Below are 20,851 nucleotides of genomic sequence, written 5' to 3'. Positions count from 1 at the left end.
AGCAAGGACAAATGCCATCAACCTGCAGCCCCTGCCAGCCTGGCCAGGGAGGCCGAGGGAGAGCCAAAGTGCAGCCCCTGCCAGGAAAGTTCCTGCTGTGGGGCCTCCAGAGGCGCTGCCCGAGCCCAGGGCACAAAGGCCTGGGTGCCTGTGGCCCTGCCAGCCCTGCCCAGCCCTCGGCCATCTGTCCTGCAGGCTGTGCCCCCTGTGCGTGCTGCTCCTGTGCCCTGGCCGGCTGCACTCGCCCCTCTCGCTGTGCCCCAGCATTTCTCAGCCAGCGTTTCTGTGCCCTCCCTGGGCTCCCTGCACCCAGCGCTGCCGGCTCCTGGCACACAGAGCCGGCCATGGCCCAGCCTCAGGCTGCCACACCTCGAGCACCACAATTCCACCCTGGCTGGGACTTTGCTTTCTCCTCAGCTCCAGGCTGAACCTTCCAAGCTGCACTTTGGGGAGGTTTCCTGCAATCCCCACTCCCAAGGAAAGCTCTGTCTCCTGCTGTTCATGAACAGAGAAGGGCTGGTGGGAGAAGTGCTGGTCAGAGGCTGTTTAGGGCACAGTGACCGTGAAATTATTGACTTTTTAAATATTCTGTAAAAGAAGGAGGGGCATCAATAAATCTTCTACACTGGACTTTTGAGGGCAGACTTTGGCCTGTTGAGGATGCAGATTTGGGGAGTACCAAATCAGGTATTGATTTTTTTAAAAAAACAGCCCTTAAAAACAACTAGTTCCAGGAAGGATGGAAACACTTCAAAAAACAAATCTTGAAGGGGCAAGAGTAGGCTGCCCCCTTTGTGCAGAAAGATGACCCAGAGGGAGAAATGACTGGCCTGGCTGGGCATGGAGCTTTTCAAGGAAAAGGGGGATTAAAAAGGGATTAAAAAGGATATTTCTAGGGATTAAAAAGAGGGTGCAGCACCTTTGGACCTAGAGGCAGGTAAATCAAGAAATGTTTAAGGATGTTGTTAGGTCATGCAGAAAGAAAATTAGAGAGGTAAAAGCTCAGTTAGGACTTAACTTGGATACTTCTGTGAAGGTTAATTATTATGTTTTTATAGGTACATTAATGTCAAAAGGAGGGGTAAGGACAACCTGCATTTCTTACTGTGAGGGATATGATTACCAAAGATGAAGAATGGGCTGAGGTACTTCAGCCCTTCTTTGCCTCAGTTTTCAACAATAAGACAGGCCATCCTCAGGACAAGTGTTCTCCTGAGCTGGTAGATGGGCACAGGGAGCAGAACAGCCCCCTGCAATCCAGGAGGAAGCAGCTGGAGACCTGCTGAGCCACTCAGGTGCTCACAGGTGTCTCTGGGATCAGAGGGGATCCATCCTAGAGCGATGATGGAGCTGGTGCATGATCTCCCCAAGCTGCTCTCCATCATTTACCATCAGTCCAGGATCAGCAGGGAGGTCCCAGAGGAGTGGAGGTGCCAGTGTGAGCCCATCCCCAAGAAGGGCTGGAAGGAGGATCTGGGGAACTCCAGGCCTGTCAGCCTGATTTGGGTGCCTGGCAAGGTTATGGAACAGATCACCTTGAGAGCCATCACAGGGCACCTACAGGATGGCTGAGGGATCAGAGCCAGCCAGGGTGGATTTCAGTATCTGCAGTGATGATGTGGATGAGGGGATTGAGTCCAACATCAGCAAATTTGCAGATGACACCAAGCTGGGTGTGAGTGTGGATCTGCTGGAGGGTAGGAGGGCTCTGCAGAGGGACCTGGAGAGGCTGGATCCAGGAAACAAATTCAACAAGGTGAGGTTTAACAAGTCCAAGTGCCGGGTCGTGCAGTTTGGCCACAACAACCCCTGCAGCTCTACAGGCTGGGGACAGAGTGGCTGGACAGCAGCCAGGCAGAAAGAGACCTGCAGGGACTGATGGACAGCAGGCTGGACATGAGGCAGCAGTGTGCCCAGGTGGCCAAGAAGGCCAATGGCTCCTGGCCTGGTCAGGAATGGTGTGGCCAGCAGGAGCAGGGCAGTGATTCTTCCCCTGTGCTCAGCACTCGTTGGGCAGTACCTTGAGTGCTGTGTCCAGTTCTGGGCCCCCCAATTTAGGAAGGACATGGAGGGGCTGGAGCGTGTCCAGAGAAGGGCAACAAGGCTGGTGAGGGGTCTGGAACACAAGTCCTGTGAGGACCAGCTGAGGGAGCTGGGGTCATTTTTCCTGGAGAGAAGAGGCTCAGGGTGACAAGGTGGTGTCAGGGCACAGGTTGGACTTGATGATCTCCAAGGTCTTTTCCAGCCTTGTTGATTCTGGGATTCTCTGAAACCACCCTTGGGGCAGTTGCAGATTGAGCCCTGGGCCTCCTCTTCAGAAGCTGCAGCAGCCCAGGTGCCTCAGCTTCTCCTGCCAGCCCCAAAGCCCATCCTGTCAGTCCTGCAGAGCCTCTGCAGCTCCTCCTCATTGCCCAGAACAGGGAGCCCTACAGGCAGACACAGCAGCCCAGATGTGCCCCCCTGGCCTGGGCTGCCTCTGGCAAGGGAGCAGCACCAGGCACTGCAGGAGCCTGCAGACAATTCCTGCAGCACTTGGAGGATGATCCTGCTCCCCAAGGGATGTTCCCATGGTGCCAAGTCAGGAACTGCAATGGGGAGTAGGGCCAGAGAGGAAAGGGCAAACAGGGATGGGCTTTTTGCAGGGGAGGGAACAGAGATGGGGAATAGGCAGAAATCTGGATCAGGGATGGGTAAAGAAAGCAAAGCTGAAGCCAAGGAAAGGTTTGCAGCAGTTTGGAGGTGGCTGCCAGGCAGCCCTGGCTCTGAGCAACAGCGTCTGCAGTGGCACAGGAAACTCCCAGCTGATGGGAACAAACTTTCTGGCTGACTGCAGAGGCCAGGACAAAGCTGAGTGGTTTCCCTGGTGTCCCCCAGCCCTTGCTGGCCCCAGGGGCTGATGGCATTTGATCTCCCTCAGGTTCATGTCCCCACAGCAGCAGCATGGGGCTGCTCCTGCCTGCTCTGTGCAATGCAAACAGGGGCTCCTGAGCCAGTGCTGCCGTGGCTGTGCCTGCAAGGATGTGGCACCTCTGTGAGCTGGGGGAGAGGCCAGGGCTGCAGAGGGGGATGTTGTTGGCAGCTCCATCAGGACGCTCTGGGACGCTGCCCTGGGCTGTGCAGTGCACTGGGGATGGATCAGCCCCTGCTCTGCTGCTCCTTCCCGTCTCCCTAAGGGCCCTTGAAGAGCCCCAGCCATGCTGTTTGCCCCCAGCCTGCCCACAGCCAGCCTGGGGCTGCTCAGCCTGGGGCTTTTCTGTGCTGAGCATTGGCCTGGCCGTGTTCTTGAGAGAGCCTGGGCAAGGAGCCTGGAGCCCCCAGGGCCTGGCCTGAGGCGTCAGCGCTGCCCCAGCAGTGCCCATGGCCTGTCCCTGCTGCAGCCCCGGCACTGCCACCCCCAGGACTGTGCCCGGCCCCGAGAGCACTCAGGCCCTGCAGCAACACCAGGGCCACCAGGGCAGCGGGGCAGGGCCACGGCAGCAGCACTGGCAACACCAAGTGCTGCTGCTGCTGCTGGGCACAGCTGCTGGGCCAGCACTGATCTGCCCCAGCTCTGCACACAGACATTGCTGCTGCAGCTGCAGAGAAGGCAGCAAATGGGCATCTCTGCAGAAAACTCTGCTGGGAGATCCTTCAGTTCCTTTAAAATAATTGAGAGTGCAGCCTCTCATTTACACAGCATGTGGCCACAGGGAATGTGGCGAGAAACAAAATGAGAATTGGCACAAAATATTATCTGTCTTTGTCGACACCATAAAAATTTAAAAAAAAAGGAAAAGAAATTCCAAAATGAGAAGAATAAGAAATATCAATGCTTTTTTTATTACAAGTGAAAGATGACTTTTCTTACAGAAATTGTCTAGCATTTTAATATTTCTGAAACCATCTGGTCATCAGTCTCCACACTGCAGCTTTGAGCTCCTGGTTCCTCAGACTGTAGATGAGGGGGTTCAGGGCTGGAGGCACGACCGAGTACAGAACTGACAGGGCCAGATCCAGGGATGGGGACGAGATGGAGGGAGGCTTTAGGTGGGCAAATATGGCAGTGCTGAGGAACAAGAACAGCATGGCCAGGTGAGGGAGGCAGGTGGAAAAGGCTTTGTGCTGTCCCTGCTCAGAGGGGATCCTCAGCACAGCCCTGAAGATCTGCACATAGGAGAAAACAATGAAAACAAAACAGCAAAGTGCTAAACAGGCGCTAACAGCAATGAGCCCCAGTTCCTTGAGGTTTGAGTGTGAACATGAGAGTTTGAGGATCTGTGGGATTTCACAGAAGAACTGGCCCAGGGCATTGCCATGGCACAGGGGCAGGGAAAATGTATTGACTGTTTGCAGCAGAGCATTGAGAAAGGCACTGGCCCAGGCAGCTGCTGCCATGTGGGCACAAGCTCTGCTGCCCAGGAGGGTCCCGTAGTGCAGGGGTTTGCAGATGGACACGTAGCGGTCATAGCACATGATGGTCAGGAGATAAAATTCTGCTGAGATGAAGAACAGAAAGAAAAAAACCTGTGCAGCACATCCTGTGTAGGAGATGGTCGTGGTGTCCCAGATAGAATTGTGCATGGCTTTGGGCACAGTGGTGCAGATGGACCCCAGGTCGCTGAGGGCCAGGTTGAGCAGGAAGAAGAACATGGGCGTGTGCAGGTGGTGGCCGCAGGCTACGGCGCTGATGATGAGGCCGTTGCCCAGGAGGGCAGCCAGGGAGATGCCCAGCAAGAGGCAGAAATGCAGGAGCTGCAGCTGCCACGTGTCTGCCAATGCCAGCAGGAGGAAGTGGCTGATGGAGCTGCTGTTGGTCATTTATGCTGTCTTGGCATGAGGATCTGTAAAAAATAGTAATCATGGAATAGCTGAATTTAGAGAGGACTTCAAATATTCCAGCCCAGCCTGGGGCCACTTTCCCCCCACTGCCTGCCCAGGGCTCTGCTGCCTGGAGCTGTCCCTGCCAGCAGCTGCTTCCCTGTGCCCAGGGCTGGGCCCTGCCAGTGCTGCCAGAGCCCAGCCCAGCCCTGGGGGCTCAGCTCTGCAGACCCCTCCCAGCTCTGGCACTGCCCAGGGGCAGCTCTGGCTCTGCAGGCTCTGATGGCAACATCAGAGCACCCCTTAGGAGGCTGGAAAAGTGACACTGATGCTGCCTCTAAGGGGCCCTGTGCTGATTTCTGTTACTGCCTGGTTTGTTAACATGTGAGAAAAAATGTTTTTATTTTTCCCAACATGGACTGAGAGATAAATATGGGCAATTTCCCAGCTTGGCAACCCAGAGTAGTAGATTAAAAAAGCAGGAAATTCCCTTTTATGCAGCCTCAGCCTAGCTGTGTTCCCTGTATAATCTACATGGAAATGTTATGAAAATGAATGTTATGCTGGGAGCAGTCCTGAACAATGCAGCATCTTCACCACACAAAGAGAACACTTCCAAGCCTTACCAGTTCTCTCCTTCCCCGCAGATCTTGTCCCCCAGTGCTGGCAGCAGCTCCCCGGGCTGGCTGAGAGCTGTCCCTGGCAGGCAGCAGAGTCCCTGCCCCAGCACAGTGCCCTGGGCTGCAGGAGCCTGCTCTGCAGGACAGCCCTGGGCACCACTGGCTGCTCTGCACCAGAGAGAATCAGAGAATGTACTCACAGGGTCTGCAGGCATTGGGATGTTCCAGCTTTAGGAGATGGCTCCAGGAGCTGCAGCTGCATTGTCCTGCAGCCAGAGGTTCCTGTGCCAAGGGCTGGCAGTGATTCTGCCCCAGGCACTTCTCAGCACCTTCCCAGTCCTGACTGATTGAAGCTCTCTGTGCCTCTGGGCTGTGCCTGGGCTGGCTGCAGGCAGTGCCCCAGCCCTGCTGGGCTGGCAGAAGAGCTGCTCATCAAGAGAAATGTGCTTTTGAAGCTCTGCTTGCTTACCAGGAGCTGCCTCTGTGCCAGGAGCCCAGCCCAGCTCAGCAGCACAGACACAGCAGAAGGACTTTAATGACCCTCTGGGGCTTTGTGCTCAGGCCCTGAACATCAGTCCCTGAGAGACAGCTGAAGAAACCTCTCCAGAACTCCAAGTCAGAATCCAACTCCAAAGTTTCTTGGACTTTTAATGGGTCCCACTGAGGGACACGACTCAGAAAGTGTCCCCAGGCCCCAGGCAGAGCAGAGAACTGGAGGCAGTGATGACAGGTGGGGACAAAGAGAAGCCAAGTCTTGGGGGCTTGGGGCACAGCAGCAGGGTCTGTGCCAGCAAGGGCTGGGAGGAGACACCTTGTCCTGAGGCCCTGGGGCCTCCTGGCACAGCCCCAGCCAGGCTGGGCACTGTCAGCCCCTTGTCCTGCCCTCAGCATCCCCCCCTAGCCCACATCCCAGTGGCCTCAAGGATCTGCTGGAAGGAGTCCCTGGGGAGCCTTGCTCAGGAATGGCCCTGGGGGCCCCTTCATGCTGCCAGGGACTTTGGGTTTTCAAAGGACTTTGGGTTTTGCTTTTGCCTTGGACTCTCTGAGAGCTTTGTGCAATCATGGCCTCAAATTATCTGCTGTAATTGGTCCCTTGGGAGGCTTTGTCAGTAACAACACTCAGTGGGGCTCATTAATGCTTCAAGGTACTTCAGTTATTTTAAGATACTTTGTGTTTCCCTTTTGATACAGACTCTGTGAGAGGTTTGTGCAATTATGGCCTTAATTATCTGCTTTAATTCGTCTTTTGAGAGCTTTGTACTGACACTCAGTGGGGCTTATTGAGATACTCATGTGTTTTTAGGTACTTTATGGATTTAAGGATACTTTTAGGTACTTTTAAGGATTTTCCTTTCCACACTGAGTCTCTGAGATGCTTTTGTGCCATCCTGGTCTGCAATTCTCTCCTCCAAGGAGTCCATGAGGAGCCTGTGTTGGAGAGGGACCTCAGTGGGACCCATTAATGCCTTGAGACACTTTGGGTGTTTCCTCTGACTCTGACTCCTGGAAAGGTTTGTGCAATCTCCACTCAGGCCCAGAGGTTCCAGGGCTCAGCTCTAAATGCACCATAGGGCTCATTAGGATCAAGCAAGTCCCAACCATGGCTCTGCCTTGATTTACCTCCACTCTAGTGCAATTCATTAGGAGGGTTTCCTTTTTCAGTTATGGAGAAATATTTCAAAGAGCTTCTAGCAAGTATGTATTCCTATTTTAAAGAGTGTCTTTTATTGCTGTTCTTATTACACAAGAGGTGATTGCAGCATTCAGTGACTGATACTGATCCAGCAGGGACTCTCCTAAGGAGCTCTGGCCTGCTCAGAGAAGCTGTGCCTTGAGCTCTGACGCAGCGTGGACAACCTTGCTCCACATTCCCCAAGCCCATTTTGTCTCTCCTCACTCACCTGGGACCTTCTTTGCTCAGAGAACTGGCTGTACACAGCCAAAGAGGGGTCATCTTCTTTTATATTTTGAACCAATCTAAAACTCCTGAGTTTCCCCATTGAAAACAAACATCCTCCTCAAGTGTGTGCCAAGCCCAAGCTGCCACCAAGGAGGTACCCCTTCCCTAAGGCAGAACCCTGCAAGGAATGTTTTAGACACACAGGAAGTTCTGCAATAAACACAAATCCAGAGTTTGCTCAGGGCAGAATTAGACCAATTCCTGAAGGACAGACCAGCTTTGAACTCCTTGCAGCTGAAAGCTCCGAGTTGGGAGGTGTGGGAGAGACCCAGGAGTGAGGGAAGGGAAATGCAGAGCACCCAGCAAGTGCTTCTGTGCAGACAGGCTGTGGGGAAGGGCACTGCAGAGCTGCCCTGGGCCAGCTGGGAGGGTGGATCATCATCCCAGTCTGCACTGGGCCATTACAAGACACTGTTGGATGGACACTGCACTGACCCAGCGCGTCAGCCCATTGCTCAGGGCTGCTGTCACTGCCCAGGGCCAGAGGGGATCCCTTGCTGGGGGTTTGTGCCATGGCCACCTGCCCTGTGCCGCGCTGGCCGCTCAGGCACCAGGAACCAGCAGCAAAGGGCACTGCCAGGGCCAAAGGCCAGCTCAGCCAGACAGAAAGGGGCAGTGCTGGCACTGTTTCCATGGCAGCCCTCACTGGGGGTGACACCTGGGTCACCTGTCCTGGCAGCTGCCATGGAAAGCCCTGGCAGGGACTGAGGGCACAGACACTGGCACTGAGACACTGCTGGGCCGGGTGCTGAGCACAAGGCTGAGCACGCAGAGATGGTTTTGTTCTTGCTGAGCTGCAACAGAGCCAAGGCCTGTCCTGCCCCTCCTCCAGCCACCCTGGGCAGGGGCTGGGGCTGTGGGGAGCTTGGCAGGGGACACAGCCAGGACAGGTGACCCCAACTGACCCCGGGGATTCCCCAGACCACAGGACATCATGCTCAGTGTATGAAGTGCAGGGAACAAGGAGGAAGGGGGGAATGTTGGAGTGAGGGTTTTTGCCTTCCCAGGTAATTCTTAGGCAAGAGGGGGCCCTGTTTCACCACTGGGCAGTGTCAGTACCAAAGACACAGACACCAACTTAAGGAATCCTGTAATTTATATAATACACAGCTGCAAAGAATTACAAAAGGATAAGCTCAGCAAAGCACATAATCATTAGCAAAGAATTACAAAAGAAGCTCAGCAATCCATCCAGTCATTACTACCAAAGATTGCCTGCAGTGATTAAAGAAAGATCCATCACCAGTTACCCTCAGACTTTACCATCACCCAGATCCACACATCAGCTGGGGCAGACAAGGACTGCAGAGCCACTCCCAGACACTGGGAATTCCTGCAGGTGCCTCCACCTTTTCAGGCAACCAGGCTCCAAGCCTTCTGTGAAAGGACACAGCTTTTACACTGTCAAACAAACAAGCTGACATCACTGCTAGTGTGAGAACATCTGGTTTCATTCTCCTGTTTGGTTTCTCCCAAAGCCTGGCCAGGGCCCCAGGAGGAATCAAGGGAGTTGACTTTGATCCTTCACCCCCAAACAAGGCCAGATGGGACCTTGTCTGGTTTCTGAATACACAAAGAGAAATCCATGTTTTATCAAGGAACACATCCACTGATCATGTTGTTAATAATGCTTTGTTAGTGAGTGGATACAAATATAACATTTGGTTGGAAGGTTCATCTAGAGATGAACTTTGCCTCAGGGCCTGTTCAGGCCTTGATCCCAGCCTGTTCAGGCCTTGCTACTTGGATGGGTCCTGAGACCTACAATGAAGTACAACCTTCATAACCATTCTTTCAACAGCACAATTTAGATTTAGATATTAGGCATAAAGGCATCTCCCCTTGTGCTTCAATTAAGTGCTGTTACATTTCATTACTCAGAGCTATTCACATTCCTTTTCAAACATGTCTAAAGAGTTGCTACTATTCTCCCTTATTTATCAAATGCCTCTCTTTTCTTGAGACTGTCTCTTTTAAGACAAGTCTCAATATTCCACTTTCCAGCACAAAGTGTCACAACAACTCGAACATGGAATGTTAGAGTGCACACCAAGTGCACACACTGCAATGATGACAGACACTGCCACAAATGCATTTCACAGCAGCCTCCAGTTTGGCAGCCATGAAGCCAATCCCACCAAGAAGAATTTTCTTCTTTCTGCCACTCTTCTCCTGCTCTGTCAAGGTGATTGCTGACTGTTGGCCTTCAAACCCATCACTGATAGCAGTGCAACATTCCTGTCCCATGACAGCCCAGGCTCCTCCTTGGCCAGCAAGCAGATAATCCAAGGCCATGTGGTTCTGTGGAGTCCCCATTTGTGTTTGTTGGAGCCCATAGGATGTGCTACTGGACATTTTAACAGCATCATTTGCTACTTCTTCTAATAATCCATCCAGTCAACTACACAGTACAGGGCAGCACACATGGAGCACAGGATGAAACAGAATCTTTTGCTTTCTGAAACCCAAGGCATGCCTTGGGAGGCAAATGTTCTCTAGGCTCCAGGTCTTCCTTGTGGTTGTTGCTGAAGGACCCTAAATGGTGGCCCTGCAGCCAGGAGTGGGGTAACACTGACACCGACCAGCTCCAGCAGCCCAAGTTCTACTGACATTGGGAGGGATGGTAAAGCACAAAAATCCCCTCACACTGTGGCCTCTGTAACTAGAACAGGCTTCGGTTTCTCCTGAAGGGAAATCTTAGTGAATCCTGTCAAACGGACCATTGTATTCCTGTGTTTTCTTGAACTGTCCCTTCACTGACAGTTACGAGTCAGAGCCCATGGACTGAGTTCTGGCCACCCCACAGGGTGGGCCCTCCAAGGGAACCCCATTCCTCCCAACTTCAGCTGAGAACAAACCCAGCAATTACTGACATGGAGTACTTTGGCTACCCTGATCTTGAAATTGCAAGAACTGATCATTAAATTTTGATTACTAATCCCTTGGTGAAACACTGGAGGTGTTTGTGGCAAACAAAGATTCTGGCTGACTATCAAGGTACAACTTACAGACATCAACAGTACTTTAGTGACACTGTTCTTAATTTTTTCTAAATCTCATTCGAGATAGGAACAAAAATTGTGTTGTCCATGGAGGTGGTGCCTTTTTAATTCCAGAAGAATGCCCCCAAGTCCTTTGCTGTTCAGCTTTACCATGTTGTCTGTGGCTAACAAGGCTTGGTGGGGCCCTTTCCCCTTTGGCTGGAAGGGGGCCGGGTCCCAGTCCCTGAGGGCACCCAGGCTCCTGGATGGAATTTGTGTGCAAGTCCCTTGGTGCCACAGCAGCCTCCACATGGAGCCCCTTGGATCAGAGCATTTTCCAAAGGGGCCATTGGGGCAAACAAGGAGATTTGGTCTGGCAGGATGTGTAAAACAGTATCCTGTAATATCTACTTGTTCTCACACAGAATACTTGGCTGCAGGGACATATTCCCATTGTTCCTGCCCAGGTTTCAGGATTCAATATTATCTTTCCCAGGAGCTGTTCCTTCAGCTGCCTCGGGAGGGCCTTTTGGACTCCGGGCCCACACTGGCTCCATTATTAGGACTGCTGGATCCAAACCCTTTATCTCTACAAATGGTAATGACTGGAGGTGGATCTTCATTTTTCACAATTGTGCTTAAAATTGCAATATCAATAATTGTGCTACCCTGTCATGGGGTTGACTAATCCAATCTTACTGACAATTGTTTAACAGAATTACTATAATTTCTCCTTTATATTGAGCATGAATTCCTCCTTTCCTCCTGCCATGACATGAACACTTTGCAAGGCCAAGCTCCAAGCAAGTAGTTACCAAACCAAAGTGTCCTGGAGGAATCTGAATTCCTGTCTCAGTATTGATAGCTTTCATTTGCTTTGGATTTATCCTAATTAATTCCAATACATGAAGGTCCAGCCCTGCAGCCTCTGGGCTTGCCCTGCCAGGGGCCATCACACCCAGAGCAATTTCCCAGGCAGTCCAAGTCTCTGTGTCCATGGTTGTAGTTGCAAATTGGGTGCAGCCGTGCACAGCCAGGGGTTTCTATTTCTTCAGTGGGCCATTGTTAAGGGTATGGAGCACATCTGGGAGATGGGTTCTCCATGGGGACAGGTTCCCATCTCCTCATTTTTTCAACTGCTCTTTTAACAACCCCTTCACCCGTTCAACAAATCCTGCAGCTTGAGGATAGTCTGGTGCATGAAAAACCCTGCAGTCTTAATCACAGTGTTTTTCACAGTAACAGACAAAGCACTCTGCATCACAGTATCAGCAAACCCTGTAAAAATAGACAATTTTATCCCCTCCTCCTTTTTTCATTGTATACAATCTCACAAAGTTGACCTCTGACATTAGGGTCCTGGCCAATTCTTTTCTGTAGTGTTTAATGTTACATCCCTGGGCAGCCAAAGCTACCAAATTAGTATTGTCAGCACTATTTCACATTATTACTATTTTATACGTAGATATAGATATTGATATAGAAATATAGATATAGCTAGACAAGTATAGACATACATATAAAATATATATATATATAAATATATATATTAAGGTCTTATTATACTATAAATATGTACATAGTTATTTCTTATATTAATATTTCACTTGCACAAATGCATCGGAGCTCAAAATTAAAACCTTCTTCTGTTGCTCCATGTGGGAGCATTCCAACAAGAATTGTTCCTTCTGAAGGTGCTGTTTCCAATGTACTGTTAACAAATTCATCTTTGTCTGCCCAAACCCACAAGTTCTTTCCCTTTTCTGTATGCAATTTTTGGATGCATTTTAAGACATCCAGGAGTTCAGATTCTTTTAACCAACTGCCCCACTGCTCACACAGTGCTGCGACCTCAGCCCACTCCAGAGCCAGCCAACTCCAGGGAAGGGCTTCCCACCTGGGAATTTCTGATGGCACTGATCCCTCACATTTACATTTAACAAGTGACATTTTGTTGTGATCTGGCCAGACTCTACCAGTTTTGTTTTACCAGTGGGCAGGATCAGCACCAAGACACAGACTCCAACTGAAGGAATCAGTGTCATTTACTGCAGCTCAAAGCAGCAAAGGATCACAAAAGGAGCAGCTCAGCAATGCAGCCAATCATCACCACCAAAGATTGCCTGCAGTGATTAAGAAAGATCCAGCATCATTTACCCTCAGGCTTTACCATCCCCAGATCCACAGAGCAGCTGGGGGAAGCTGTCACAGCCAAGGGCTGCAGAGCCACTCCTGGACACTGGGAATTTCTGCAGGTGCCTCCAGCCACAGCTGAGGCTCCAACCTTGCTGTGAGAGGGCCCAGCTCTGACAGTGCTGAATGAACAAACTGACAGTACTTCTAGTGTGGGAACATCTGGTTTCAGCCTCCTCTTGGGTTCCTCCCAAAGCCTGGCCAGGGCTCAAGGAGGAACCAAGGGAGGTGACTTTTATCCTTCAGCCCCAAACAAGGCCAGATGTCAGATTTCATGGCCTTGTCTGGCTTGCAAATACAGAAAGGTCAATACATGTGTCACTAAGGAGTGGCTACATCTATCACAGTGCTAATGACCATGCATATTTCATCAGTGAGCAGATACAAAGATAACCTTTGGTTGAAAGGTTCATCCAGAGGCCACCTTTGGCTCAGGGCCTGCTGTTCAGGCCTCATTCAGGGCTGTTGTCCAGGCCTTGGCACTTCAGGGACGTGGTTTAGTGCTGGGTTTGGCACTGCTGGGTGAACAGCTGGGCTGGATGAGCTCAGAGGTCTTTTCCAACAGAAAGGATTCTGTGATTCCGTGATTCTATCTGCTGAATTCAGCTAGGTCCATGTTAGCAGCACTCACTTGCTCACAAAGTCTCCTCTTGCTCAGCTCTTTTGGCCTGAGGCTTCAGCTCCTTCAGCTCCTGGTGCTAAGCTGCTCATGCTGAACGAGACGACTTGGAGAGAAGAACACATTTCATCCAATTCCTTCTGGGACACGCAGAGGGGAGGGTGTGGAAACAGGAGCAGTGTTTGCTGTGGCCTCCTCTCTGCCCTTCATGCCTTTCAGCACTTTGAACCAGCCAAGAGCTTTCTCCAAGAGTGCAATGGAGCAGCTGCTCCTGCTCTCATGTCTTGACTCACTCCAGTCTCTGACTTTGCCTGGGTTTGTCCCTCTTGCTGTGCCCTCTGCTCCCCCAGGGCTCAGTGGCTGCTGCCCAGGACTGTGGGACTGGCACAGATCCAGTGGTCAAGACCCTCCTTGCTGTGGCCTTGGAGCTGCCTGCTCACAGCAGCTTTTTCCATCTGGAAGCTCCCCATGGACAAGGAGTCCCCAGCTCTGTTCCTTGCACAACCTCCAGGAGCCCAGGGCTGTCATCTCAAGTCCCTGCTGGCACTGGGGGATCCCAGGTGCCTCAGGCTGCTGTGACACTGCTGCACATGGGAGGAAAGAGTGGCAGGGGCTGTGCTGAAATGTCACTATAGGACACAAGACAACACGACGCAGAGACGCTGTTGCTCTCAAGGGAGGAAAGAGGGCAAGTTTATTTTTTTACTCCAACATTTATAGATTTCCAAAGGTGACAGTGGATTGGAGGGTGAAAGTGCCACCTCTTCAAGGACAAACAAACAGTCCATCAAGTTTCTCCTCCTCCATAAAAGAATGCAAAACAATAAGTTGTTTACAGAAAGTGTGTGAGAAAGTTTGGTACAAGAATGCAAACATCAGAACACTTAGAAAATCTTAAAAAGTCAAGGCGACATTGAAAGTCAGCTCCATGTGCTGCTGCTGCTGCTGCTGCTGTGGGGTCATTTGTCCAGCCCTGGCCCAGAGTCAGGGATCAGATCCAGGCCCTGCTGCTGCTCCCTCGGGATCAGCCCCAGTTTGGGTGTTGCTGTCAGGGCCAGCAGGAGCGGTGGCTGGAGCAGCAGGTGCTGACAGTGCCCCAAGCCCCGGGGCTGGAGGGGTCCCTGGGCTGGGCTGGGAGGGAGCTGCCCCTTGTTCTCCCTCTGCCCCAAGCAAAGCTGGGCCAGGCACAAGTGGGGCAGCACAGCCACCAGGGAGCCTGTGAGTCTCTTCCAGCCCTGGCTGCTCAGAGTTTGGGCCTGGGAGCCTCAGGTGGCCAAAGGCAGCTGCTCCTGGTCCGTCTGAGTGTGCCCCCGTGTTCAGCAGTGCTGCTCCATCAGTCTGTGCCCAGCAATGGGGAAAAGCCTCAGCCCTGCAGGGCCAGGAGCTGCCGGGCTCTGCCTGAGCAGCTCAGCCAGCAGGAAGGGACCTGCTCCACACGGGAACCAGGAGCAAAGGGCTGCAGCACCTCGTGCTGGGTCAGAGCCCGAATTCTGAGAGGGAATAACAGAGTTATTCATGTGCATTGGTGCGTCAGCACTGCAGGTGCTGTGCCTGCAAACACAGAGTTCAAGATGTGCAAAAGAATTCTGCAGCTCTTGACTGGATCAGGATGTCAGCAGTGCTGAACTCCAGCACAGTCCAAATGAAACACTTCACACCTCTGCTCATATCTGCTAGATTTTTTTCTTCAGGGTATCCAGAGAAAAGTAAACAGAGGAGGAGCCTACATTTTCATTGTTTATCAGAAATGTTTCTCTTTTTGCTGTACATTCCTTTCTAGGATGATTTTTCCGTTAAAAAAAAAAGGAAAAAAGAAAAAATACGAAAGATAAAAACAAAAAACAAATGTGTAGTGAAAATCTTCTCTAACTTTGGATTAAGAGGTAACTGATATTTTTAAAAAGAGAACTCAGTTACTTGGCATGGATCCATATTACGGACATCAACATCACTTTTTTAAATGATTCTGGGTTTTGTTTGCAATATTAAGTTATTTTAAATTGTGGTTGAATCAATAGGAAATTGAAAGATGGATTGTGTATGACTGTGTCTTGAGTGTAAAAATATTGCAGTTTGGAATTTGGATTTAAAGTGTTGCAAATGAAAGTTATAAATCCCAATGGATTGTGTGACAGCAGCTTTTCCTAGAGGATGTGCAGCACTCCAAGGACTTCATCAGTGGGGTTGAGGGTACTTGGATCTTTGTCCTGTGCCACTCTGAGATGTCATGGAATGGAACTTCACCTGCCACCAGCCCAGGTCACCTCTACCACCAAAGCTCCTTGGACCTTGTGTCCCCCAGGCAGGCACAAAGTGTTTGTGCTGCTCCCCCTTTTGCACAAACCCACAGAGAGCTGGGATTTTTCCAAGTCTCATGTCTGCGTTGGGCCAAATTCCTAGAGAAGCAGCAGCCCATCCCAATGAATATGGAAAGTTATATGGATGGTTGTGAGCTCCACTTCCTGCCTAGAAATCCTGAAACTGCTTCTGAATGCTGCTCCTTCAGGTCTTGGACGCCTTCTCACACAGAGCTGGGGAAAAAATCCCCTGGTCTCTGGCTAAAGGGCGAGTTATGCCAAAGTTAGAGCTCTGTGCGAAGTCTCTATCCATCCCTATCCTATTAATATACCAATATGTGGGGGTGTGCATGGATGTGTCTTGTACAAAAAGGAAGGAGTGTGCAAGCAACGTGACTGACACTTTCACTGTCCGTGTTCATCCCATACCCATGGGTACAGATGTTATGGAAACCCGGGCACACACAGACCCTTCTGTCCATGGATACAGAGACATCCAAGAGCCTCTGGCACACACAGAGCCTTCTGTCCCTGGATACAGAGACATCCAAGAGCCCCTGGCACACACAGACCCTTCTGTCCCTGGATACAGAGACATCCAAGAGCCCCTGACACACACAGACCCTTCTCTCCATGGATACAGAGACATGCAAGAGCCCCTGGCACACACAGACCCTTCTGTCCATGGATACAGAGACATCCAAGAGCCCCTGGCACACACAGACCCTTCTGTCTCTGGAGGATGGAGCGTGGTGGGTGGGGGCAGTTGGTGGGCAGCGAGTCCCGGACAGCAGGCCAGACCCGGCTCCAGCCCTGCCAGGCCCTGCCAAGGCTCAGTGCAGGATCCTCTGGAATGGGAAAGCCATTCAGCCTTCTCCCTGCCCAGAGGGGCAGTGCTGGCCTGGCAGCACAGGTTGTTTTCCCCTCAGGCTGCAGGAGATGAGAACACAACACTTGCCAACACTGAGTGCGAGGCACAGCTCCAGGTGCTCCCCATGAACCTCAGCTCTGGGAGCACTGTCTACCCCAAGCTCCAGGGGCTGCAGTGGGAGCCCGGCTGGGCTCTGCCCTGGGGCCATCCTGCAGGGACAGCTGGAAACAGGGAGCATTCAGCTGCCACAAACAGCCAAGCCAGGGCTGCAGGGCAGCTGCTCCAGCCCGGACTGCACTGCTGTGTGCTGTGCTCTGGGGCTGGGGCTCCCCACACAGGGGACTGGACTGGAGTGCCAGAGGAGACAGAGAAGCTTCAGCTTCAGCCTCACTGAGGTGCCTGCGTGGGCTGGGAAGAGTGGGGAGGCTCAAAGGGATTCACAGAGCTCATCCTGCTGCAAGGATGAAGAAAAGGGAGTGGGAACTCAGCAGTGAGGAGAGCTGAGGGCTGGAGAGTGGCTCTGAATGACACTAAAATGCCACTGGACCTCTGAAACATTGCTGCTCCTCAGCCAGTGACAGCATGAGTCCCTAAACCTGGGGCTCAGCCCTCCTTGTGGTCAGGGGCAACAAGGAAGGCAACAGAGTGATGGAGACAGCAATGGGCTAGGAATTCACTGGGGAAAAAAGGGAGCATTTGAGAAGTAAAAGGCAGGTGGGGGAGAGAACTGTTCAGAGAAGGGCTGAGCTACATCTTGACCAAGCGAAAAATGTGATTTGGAGTCCTCCCAGACTGATTTCATTTCAGAAGGTATTGAACAAGTTTAATTTTTGGGAGGTGTCATGTTTTCCCTTGGAGGTGAACACTCTGCAAACTTGAGCTGTGTTGCCAAAATGCTCAAGCAAGTCTGTGCTGCAGGTGACACCATTTCTTCTTTGGCTGATTCCGGCCCGGTGCTGAGCTCCAGCAGAGCCCTGGCAGAGCCCAGAGCAGCCTCAGCATCCGCAGAGCCCGGCTGCAAGGAGAGAAAGCAGAAACCGCCCATCAGCTGAAGGCTCCTGTCCCCTTGTCCCAGCTGCCCGTGGTGCCCAGGCCATGCTGGCCATGCCCAGAGCTGTGCCCAGAGCTGCCCATCAGTGCTGCCTTTGGGAGCAGGGCAGGAGGGCAGGACATGTGCCCAGCCTGCAGCCAGCCATGGCACATCCACCTGCTCAGCAGCTGCCCAGAGCAGGATGCTCCTGTGCTCGCTGCCATCTCCCAAAAGCTCTGATCCCACCCTGCCAAGCAGACGGGGACCCACCTCATGCCATCCATGGCTGGAAGAAAAGCTGGTCCCAGACGATGTCCTCAGCCTGCTCCAAGGGCACGGCCCATCCATGCCGCAGCTGCTCCCAAGAACTTCCTGATCCAGACTGGACCAACCAGAATGCTTCCTCTAGAAAAACAAACAACAAATTGTTGAAAATAGATTACAGACAAAAAGGGAAAAAAAGAACAAAGGGAAAAATCATATGTCTGTGAGGGGATTGAGGAAGGCCCAAGCCCTGCATGCCAGGGAAAAACCCAGCCATGTGTGAGCAACGCCCAGGTTTTCTCCCTTCCCCCTGCACTGTCCCCCACAATAACCGTGATCCCAAAGCAAACAAGGGCAGTGGAGCAGCCCAAGCCCTTCCTTGCCTGCACAGCAAAGCACCTGTGCACAGGTTCTGGAGTCCCACCTCTGCTCCCACCACAGGGGTTTGTTTGTGTCGGGCTGGCGGCCCCAGCCCCAGCCTGGGGCACGGTGGGTGCTGGGGGCTGTTGGCAGGACCAGGAGCCCACTCCCATTTCGTACCCACCCCAGCCCATGCCCCCAGCCCTGCCAAAAGCAGCTGGGCAGCTGACTGAAGGATCAGCTGCATCTGCCCCCGCAAAGGGGGGAACCTTTGCTTCCCAGCCAGGCTGGGCAATGCCTAAATCTGGGAGCATTTCCCCACGTGTGGACTCATCTGCAAATTCCCTGTGGAGTTTGGCTTTGAAGAAGGTGCCACAATCAAAGTGCATCACCTTCAACTGCTGGTGGCCAGGTTGAGGAAGAGGTTGTCATCCTTCATGTCATCCTTGATGTCATCCTCGCTGTCTCCTGCAGCAGCAGCCTCCCCCAGTACAGCTACTCTGGGGGCTCCTTCTCCTTCCCTGGGGTGAGACCAGGCTGTCAGGGCTCTGCCCAGGGCCCCAGCTGTCAGGGAACCAGGACAAGCAAAACCTGCTTGGATGGCAGCCACCAGGGCTGGGCAGAGCAGCTCAGCTCCAGCACAAGGGCTGCATGTTCCCATCCCATGACCCTGGTGCAGTGACACGGGCTGGCTTTCTTTGCTTCTCATTGCCAAGGCATGTGTGCAGCTGTAACTTACCAGGGCCCTGCAGCACAGTGTGCCTGTGGCTCTCTCCCTTCTTCTAGGGCAGATCAATATCCTGCATCCAAGGATGACAGAACACCTCTTCTAATGAGGGTCTGGCCAAGGGGTGCATGGATAAACACCACCCAATCAGATTTTGGCACTCTGGGGAGAGAAACCAGAAACTGCCCGTCAGCTGGAGAAGGCTCCTGTCTGCTATGCCCCACTATTCCCATGCCCAGGCCATGCTGGATGCGCTCAGAGCTGGGCCTGAACTTTCTTGGTTTTGGGGGAGAGCAGGACATGTGCCACCTCCTCAGCAGCTGCCAGAGCGGGATGCTCCCGAGCCCGCTGCTGTCTCCCAGCACTGGTATTCCCCCCATGCCCAGAGAAGAGGATTCACCTGGAGAGAGCCGTTGTGGCAGCGAGAGCTGGCCCCAGCTGAAGTTCCAGCCCCTCCTGAAAGGCATCTTCCCGCAGACCATCTCGTGCAGCAGGATGCCCAGGGACCAGATGGTAGCTGGCTTGCCATGGTACCAGCCAAAGCGGGTCCATTCCGGGGGGCTGTATGATGGTGTTCCTGTGGAATACAGATGGAGTTCATCAGGGGGATGCTGCTGCTCCCACAGCCTGGCCCCAGCATCCCTGGGCGGTTGGGGGCTGCATCAGTGGCACACAGGGTGACCACTGTCCTCTCACCAGCATCTGGGACTGGTGTACAAACTTGGGATTGCAAAAGAAGCCACTGGTGTGGGAAGGGGACAGTGGAAGCCCTGGCTAGGCCTGACCATGACATGCAAAGGAAATACCCACTGCGTGCTGGGGAAAAACCATGCCCTCATTCTCCCTGCCTGCACTGCCCCAAACATATTATAAAGGCAAGACAAACAGGGCAAGTGGAGCAGTCCAAGTCCTTCCTCTTGCCTGCACACAAACCGGCTGGGACACAGGTTCCAACCTCCCTCTCTGCTACCCCCACCCACGGCTGTTTTTGTCAGGCTGGCTGCCCCAGCCCAGCCCCAATCCTGGGCACAGTGGTGGGCAAAAGCTGCCAGCAGGGCTGGAAGATGGCTCCCCACCCATCCCTGCTCTAAAGCAACTCAGCTGCAGATTCAGTCCCCTGAGTGGCAGCAAAAGGGAGAATCCCCGCTGCCACACCCAGCTTGGGCTGTGAGATCTTGGGCTGTGAGATGCCAGGAGGGGGAGCACAGCCCTGTGTAGGCTCACCTGCAAAGTGAGTGTAGGCTGTGTCTTGCAGGTAGGTGCCACAGCCAAAGTCAATCAATTTGGCCTGCCCGGTGGCCAGGTCAACCAGGATGTTCTCTGGTTTTATATCGCGGTGCAGGACCCCGCAGCTGGTGCAGTGCCGCACGGCCTCCAGCACCTGGTGGAACAGCTGCCGCGCCACCCCCTCGGACAGGAAGCCCCGTGCCCGAATGAAATGGTGCAGGTCCTGAGACTGCTCTGGCCGCTCCAGCACCATCAAGATGTCATTGGGGAGCTCAACCCACTCCAGCAGCTGGACCACACCGGAGAAGCCACTGGACACCTTGTCCAGCAGGACAATCTCCAGGGGTGCGCTGGTGCCGTCGGGCTGTGGGAGGAGCACGATGCTGTCAGTGGGCCTGATGCCGTGCCGGGGGTCAGGAAGCCCTCAGCCAGCCCGGGATGCTCTGCACCCTGCTCTGGCCCCATGCCCGCTCTCCCTCGAGGGAGGGCCTCGGCTCATCCCTGCCCAGCACAGCACCTCGCTCACTCACCAGCTCACCCCAGTGATGGACGTGGTTCTGTGGCACCCTTTTGATGGCTACCTGCAAGCCAAGTGCAGAACAGGGCTCAGCTCGCTGTCCACCCTGCCCAGTGCCATCATCTGCCCGCCTCCTCCCCCCTGCTCCTCCTCCTCCACCCCCTCCTCCTGCGCCCGCCGCCGGCCCCGCCGCTCACCGGGGCGCCGTCCGAGAGCCGCGTTGCTGCGAAGACGTTGCCGAATCCGCCCCGGCCCAGCAGCGAGCCCAGCCGGTACCGCTCCTTCAGGCGCTGCTGCGCCTTCCCTGCGGGTGGGACGCGGCTGTCAGCACTCGGCCCGGGGCCAGCAACGGCCCCCGAGCGCCCCTCACCCGCCCCGGCCCGGCAAT

The sequence above is a fragment of the Passer domesticus genome, chromosome 8 (genome assembly GCF_036417665.1).
Source record: "Passer domesticus isolate bPasDom1 chromosome 8, bPasDom1.hap1, whole genome shotgun sequence".
In the NCBI taxonomy this organism is placed as follows: Eukaryota; Metazoa; Chordata; class Aves; order Passeriformes; family Passeridae; genus Passer; species Passer domesticus.
This window is presented reverse-complemented; position numbering follows the sequence as displayed.